This window comes from Aphis gossypii, chromosome 1 (assembly GCF_020184175.1).
Source record: "Aphis gossypii isolate Hap1 chromosome 1, ASM2018417v2, whole genome shotgun sequence".
Lineage (NCBI taxonomy): Eukaryota > Metazoa > Arthropoda > Insecta > Hemiptera > Aphididae > Aphis > Aphis gossypii.
Window position 1 is genome coordinate 37,664,536 of NC_065530.1, and position 7,741 is coordinate 37,672,276.

A 7,741-nucleotide genomic window follows, 5' to 3' on the forward strand; every position below is an offset into this window, starting at 1 on the left:
CATTATACAAATAATATTCTTATATAAATCGTAAAAAAATAATAGTTGAAATATAAGATTTAAATATTTTTAACAAACATATATCATAATAATTAATTAAGTGTAATTGGTGATAGATTCATTTTAATTAATATAATAGTTGTGATTTGTTATTATAAAGAAACATAAAACCTTATTTCAGGCCAAAAAAAAATTACCTACTATTTGTAATGTTCTTATTGGAAAATCCATTTATTTTGATTGATATTTATTCAGGTTAACCATCAAAGACAACAAGGCAACTATCAAATATTTATGAGCTTATGATAAAATAATGTAGCAATCGGAATTCGGAATATCGAATACGTTTAGACGTTGTGGAAGTAAAATCAGTTTTCAGACGAAAAATCCGGAAGGAAGAAAGTACGCCGCGAGGCAGTACCTACTAACAACTTATGCGATACTCGGAAGTCGATATGAAACTATATGGATGGAACACATATTCCTATAATGGTCTTATAATATTATTACTTGTCTGAAGCCATAAAATCCACTTTTATCCCAACAATTCATTATTTTTCTTATTATTGAAATATTGAGCCAATGTTAATATACCTATTGATCGTTGTGCAGAAATTATGGCAGAGAGTTGAAGTTACGAGAAGACCCATAATATGGTCATACATAGGCATTTTTAAAACCTATAATTGATAACTTATAAGTAGGTTGTGGGTACCAGTGTCGCTAGATGTACACACAAATTCCTATAGTGTTTCTACTCAGTATAAATGTATAATATATAGTGCTGCAGCCTGCAGAATATCTATTGTATACTCTATACTTCAAGAAATTCATATTATTATCTTTTTGAGGTTTTTTTTCTAAATAAACTCAATATTAAGTTTTATTGACAAGTACAAAACTTTTGAAAAGGTAAAAAGATTACTTGGCTTTAATCGATAATTCTTTTTTTTATAAAAATGTACTAACTAGATTTATTTTTCAATGATAATAAATTGTAATTTTATTGCATCATTTTTTTTTTTGAGGAAAGGCAGAATAGTTCTAATAATTCTCTGTATAATATATTTCTGTATATGAATATAGATATAATAAATAGAGTTTGAATATCTATATTATACTATAGCTTAGAACAATTTGCTGGTACAGTCGGTACATAATTACTTATACCGCTGTAATCTATGGAAACCTAAATGAATTGGCTATTTTTTATAGGAGTTAGGTGGTATATAATTATTAATAACTAGGTATTAAGTATTTATAAATTGGTAACAATTAAAGAAATAATTTTACTACACTTTTTTAATTTTGTGTTTAAGTAATAAGTCACTAAGTTACTTAGTTTGAAACTAGTTTGCTGAATACTGATCATATATATGTACGTAGGTACAATCAAGAGGCATGCCCCTTTTCAGCCAAAACAACAGACAACAGTTTCCTAATTTACGCATAGTCCCTTTCCGCTAAAAACGAAAAAGGTACGATTTCCGTTTCCGCCAATCATTATTTGAAAACCATCATGTACAAAAGTAATAAAATAACAAATTCATTATGTTTAAATACAATGTATTTCAAAATGTCTTAGAAATATAAATTCTAACACAACTTACACCAGTAGGTAATAATAGGTACCTACTTTTGTTAAATATATTTGAACATATAATTTATATATTATTATAATATGTACAATTAAATTAGAGTTTTAAAAAAATCGTATAGATAATTTAAAAAAAACAGTCTTTACAAAAGTGTACCTAGTTAGTAGATACCAATAAATTTTTTTGGATTTTTTTTTATAATTGAGTCTTTAGTATAGTTTTTAATTTTAGATTATTTAAAATGTCATTAATATTATATATCGCCTTACTACTGTTGTATATGTACACCAACGGATATCCACCAATATTGCTTAAAAATTAAAATCATTTGTTGCAAACTTTTTTTGGCGCTAGGGGTATAACTCAACCAAAAATGTAATAAATTTGATGAAAATTCTAAGGTGCTGAAGCCACCTTATTTTTACTGTTGGTATTAATTCTATGGATTACACAACGCACAGCTAATTTCATATTTACTGTAGATGTCAAGGTAAATATACTCACTTTAGTAGATGTAAATACATAAGTATTAAGTATGCATATATTGCATATATTTGCCATATATATTGATATATTTAAACCTATACCTTTACCGATTTTATTTATTTTGTAGTAGGTACCTAACTTGGACGGCAGACATAAAACTTTTCGCATTTATGTATAATGTACATATATTATTATTTTCCATTCGCAATAAAATGTTTAAAATATGTATACTCATTCATTTAAAATTATTTATACGATTAGGTACGAATGTATATTATTTACAGCGTTCTATTGTATATTAGTATTTACTTATAAGCTAATAAAGTAATAACAATAATACATGATATCATTGATATTTAAATTATAAGTAATAGTTATTTAATATTTTACAATAACAATAGTAATAATACATCCGTTGTTTTTGGAAAAAATAAATTCAATCTATATACTGTGTTACTAATATTCATAAGCTATAAAGAGTTTATGAAATACCTTTAGAAATAGCGTCATTTCCGTTTAAAATCGTTTTTCGTATGAAACAATTTATAATATAATTGAATTAAAAAACGACTAACCCGTTTATTTTTTATTTACAATTATTATTTTTTATATCTGTCACCAAAAGAGAAAAAAAGTTTAACTTATCTATCAATATTTATTCACTTAAAAATACATTTACCTACAAATAAGAAATGTATTGGAAAACTAAAGTTAATTTTATTATTTTTATTTGTATTCAATTTTACATAAAAACAAAAGTTTAGAAAGAGTTCAAATAAAATTTAAGCAGGAAAAAAATTATTTCTTTTTCGAAAATTTAATTTTGATATTCCAAGTAATTATATTATTAATAAATTGTTATAAATTATAATGACTAACGTAAATATGTCTATTTAAAAAAGACCACCCGGGGCGATGGCCCTCTCCCTGTAATTATGTTTCAATAAATTATACGTACCAACTGTGAATTGTAATTTAATCCGACCTCCATCGTATGTATCGAGGGAAAAAGTTCTATTTATCCATATATTTACGTTTTCAATTTATGCTCTTATCTATTAGAGAAGGTTCGTTGTACGCAAACGGTAGGAGGTATTATTTCAATTTTCAACTTATAGGTATTAAATTACATGTTAGTGATATTTAGTAAAAATAATTAAAATAATAACAAATAATAAAAAAAATCATTGAATAACTGATGAGGTAGATATCAATAAGATGACATGACTTTAATATTATGTGTAATAAAATAAATAACTGTGTTGTAGGTCCTGACTCCTAAAGAAAAAAACCAATATTAAGCATCATAGATCCAACTTTAATAAAAGTAAATAATTTGTAGATACGTCATAATATATATCTAGCAGTGCCGCAACTAGAAATTGGGAAAGTGTGCGATTGCCAATGCTACAGCAAAGTAAGGGGGCGATTTTAAGTTAAATCAAATTGGTTTTTCAGTTTTTGATATAAAATTTATTTTTCTATATAAATAAAGTTTTATTAAATCGAGTGTAAATGTAATATCTAAATGTAAAATGTACAAAAATTACATACTAGATTGTGATTTGATGATGTTTATTTATTAGTGTTAACTGCTTTTACATTTATACTACCATTGGTTCATTATTATACCGATATAACGATATGTCGATATAATATATTATAATATAATATTTTATTTTTGCATCTATGAAATATACAGCCTTATATCAGCTATTATATTATAACTCATTATCTCAGAAATTAAAAAAAAAGTATTTTGATTAATACATAAGAATGTAATATAATAATATTATAAAAATTAAAAAAAAATGAAACGAAAATAAGCTCCAAAAAATAAAATTCGCTAAGGGCTCACGGAAGGCAGTTAAGGACTGATATCTATTAACAATAATTTTTTGTTCATCTCATATTGTCATTACAAATCTGTTGTGTTCTTATTATTTTTAACAAAAGATAGCAATGATAAATCATTGAACATATAGAAACCGGTCCTGTAAAAGCGAATCTCGCAATACTCAAAAGACAAAAATTATCTAAAAATTCCAAAAAAAAAAAAACTAAAAAAAACACTGGTTTCTTAAATAAAAAAATTCTACAGTTCTACACCCATATCTTAAAAACGGTCAATTTTTGTTATATGTCCAAGAATCTAAATCTTTGATAAAATTATGTGGTAGACTCATTATTTTCCTATTTACACAGAGTGATTCATTGAATTCGATTGGATACTTATAAAGAGTGACTTATGATCAGCATGTTAATACGTTAAGTGTTAAATAGATTACATCGTATAATTACAACAAAGTATGTATAGCCAAAAGGTTAAATGAGATATCTATAATACGAGTATACACTGAAATTTTTATATTCATAAAATATGTTTTTATTTAATTAGTGTTTTATTTGGATAAAAGTTTATAATATTACGAGTTGTAATTTAACATATTTCTTAATCATACGTACATTTTAACTCAAAAGATGACTATCTTGACTTCCTAACTTGACTTGCCTTTTAATTTTAGATTATTTTCGTGTTCGATTAATAGTCGTAACTAATATGATTTTTTAAACCTATTTTTAATGATCAACAAACATAAGATAAGAGGGTTTTAAAAAAGAATCTAAAAAATGATATTATTTGTTTTGAAATTCAGAGATACAAAATATACTTTTGAACGTTTATAATATTGTCTCTAATAGTCTAATGAAAATGTGCAAAAATGAAGTACAACATTTTTTGTAGGTTTATTATTAACTAGAATGTAGTATTAGATATATTGTTATTTGTTTTATACTGCGTATGAACATATAATGATGTTAAAATTCAGTTGAGTAAGTAAATACTTTGAATTTTGATATTCATAAATAGAAACATAAATTATACATTTATAAATCTGAACGAATATTATTTATATATACAGCGTTGAAATACTGAATAAGAAAGGTATCGTCGATCGGACCACCTAGTTTAAACCGGGTCAAAAAAGTTACTATTTCAAAAGGACAAATGGCATTAATTTGTATTATATTATACTTTTGGGTACACAAGTGATATTGTTCATTGGTTATTAATAGAGTCCAGGTGTTGTATCTATCTATAAAAGCAACGAAAATCTTAAAAAAAAAATTACAAAATTTGTTGAAATGTATAAAATTTGTAGAAATATTGTAAAATTTTAATTTTCACATAATTATTTTTACTTGAGTTTCATTAAACTATTAAGATAATCTTTTTAAGTAAAAATCGACGTCGATAACGATCTGACAAAATACTTTTGTAAATCGAAAATTAATAAATTAATCAATACAGGATAAAACCAATTTCATCCATTCCTGCTGTTCTCTGGCTACAAACATTATTTTATACATAAACACATTTAAAACATTTTATATTCGTTGATAATTTACCACGTTTAGTACAACATCTAACAGTTATAATGAAAACATTAAGTTTAATGTAAATTAAAAAAACTGAAAATGTACTAAAAAGAGCTAAATAAAATTTCGTGTATTACATATAAAGTATTAAGTAGGTACAAAATAAATTTTTTTCAGGTCTACCATTATATTGAAGTCCAACAATTGCACCATTAGAAGAAAAGTAAATGACTATTACTCCCGAAATCTAAAAATAGTTGTCACTTATTAAATTTATATTTCTACAACCATATTATTTTTTGGTTGTTTTATCCTTTTGTGGAACATTTCTTAATGTTTATATTTAATTATACCTTTAAACCTAATTATTTTTACTGACATTAATTATTCAAACTGATTTAAAACTGTTAATTGTAAACTATTATTAAATATCAATACAGACATACAGTATTATTATACAAGTATGTATATTATATTGATATTATATATTATTAAGTTTTATATAATATATTAAAAAGTTAATTTTACGTATAATAATGAACATGCAATTTAAACTCTCGCTATATTTCCTATAATCACCAAACAGTAGCTGCAGATATAGCCGGTATAGGTACTATGCTCTATATAATATGATAGGTATATTGTTGCAGATTCACTGAGTGATATCAATAATTACATTGAAGATCGTGGACAAAATATAATATGTGTTATATATCATACACCTTATCACGTACATATAACAACAGAAAACAGCATACCATAAATTGTATGCATATTATACAATGAATAGTTAAGTGGCATACATTATATTATTATAGGCATATTATATTATGCATTATTATAATACAGTCTCCGAACGAAAACGACCCGATGGGCGACGAGGCAGTATAAAGCAATCTGTTTTCAACTTAACGATTTCTATGGCGATTATTTTTTTTATAAATATATATAACAGTATTTATTTTATAGCTTATACTGCTTATAGGTTGTAATAGGTATAATATATTATTATAATCTGGAGACATTTTCATATTTATGTCGCAACATGTACCTACCGATAAATGTGTAAAGCGCACGTTGCATCCGTTTGGGATTTTAGTTGCCGCGCGAGTAGGGATTATGTTTCCGTTGTCACATGGGTGTAAATGTGTGATATCGTATGTACGACACTACAGTGTCGGTATTGGAAAAATAGAAGAAACGGGACTTTCATAGTTTCATACTTGAAAAAAATTAGCGTGACTTGAAATTTTTGAACTCAACCTATAATTAATGAAGACGCGGAGAAACACTTATTCAACCATTATCAATCATCAAACGAATAATTAGTATAGATATAACAAACGAGTACATGACAGTTACGATTACTATAATGACCAAATATCTTATATTTACATTAAAAATAAATTTAGTTGGTTAAATGTTCATTAATTTATATTTTTAAATTATATTTAATAGTTGGTGATAGTTAACCGAATCCAATTCGAATCTCATTCAATAAAATTTTTCAAAGTAAGAATGACAGACATTTTTTCTGTAAACGCGAAACATACTGACCTCCGCTACTCTATAATGAAAATGATTTATAAGGGTGCTCTTCAAATTTACACGTATATATAAAAAAAAAATACTAGAAGACCTTCATCGCGTTTTCTGCTTCTTCACCGCGAATTCGAGCACCTCATGCACATCACGTCGTTAGCACCTACAGATTCTAATAGGAAAAACGAAAAAAATAAAAAAACCGTATCGGTTGTTCGCGTACCTATATAATATTATATCGTACACGATCAAATCGCGACGTATCTATCTCGCCGAATCATCGTGCGAATATCGTATGTGATGTTGTGTATGAGATACCTGTATACGGTACCTTAGATACCACCTATACCAGATACCTATATACGTATCTCGTGACGGGCGCGAGCGGTTTAATCGAATCGTCGACGTAAATAATTTTAATAACGATAATAACGTCGTCGTACACGCACAATATAATAATATTTAAGCAGGTATAGGTGTATAGTATGTGCGCAAACGAAAGAATAAAAAAATAAATCTCGTTTACCGTACGTACGTATATAATATAATAATATACACACAACAATGGGACGGGCGACGACTGAACATTTTTATATTACCGCGCGCGAAACGTCGTCGGCGATCCCGTGGCGGTGCGGGTGGGGGAGGTCGCGGAGAACCAGTCGCCGCCGCCGCCGCCGCCGCCGCCGTTGTGGTCGACGCGTCACCGTCGTCGCCCGCGGCCGAGCCGTGCG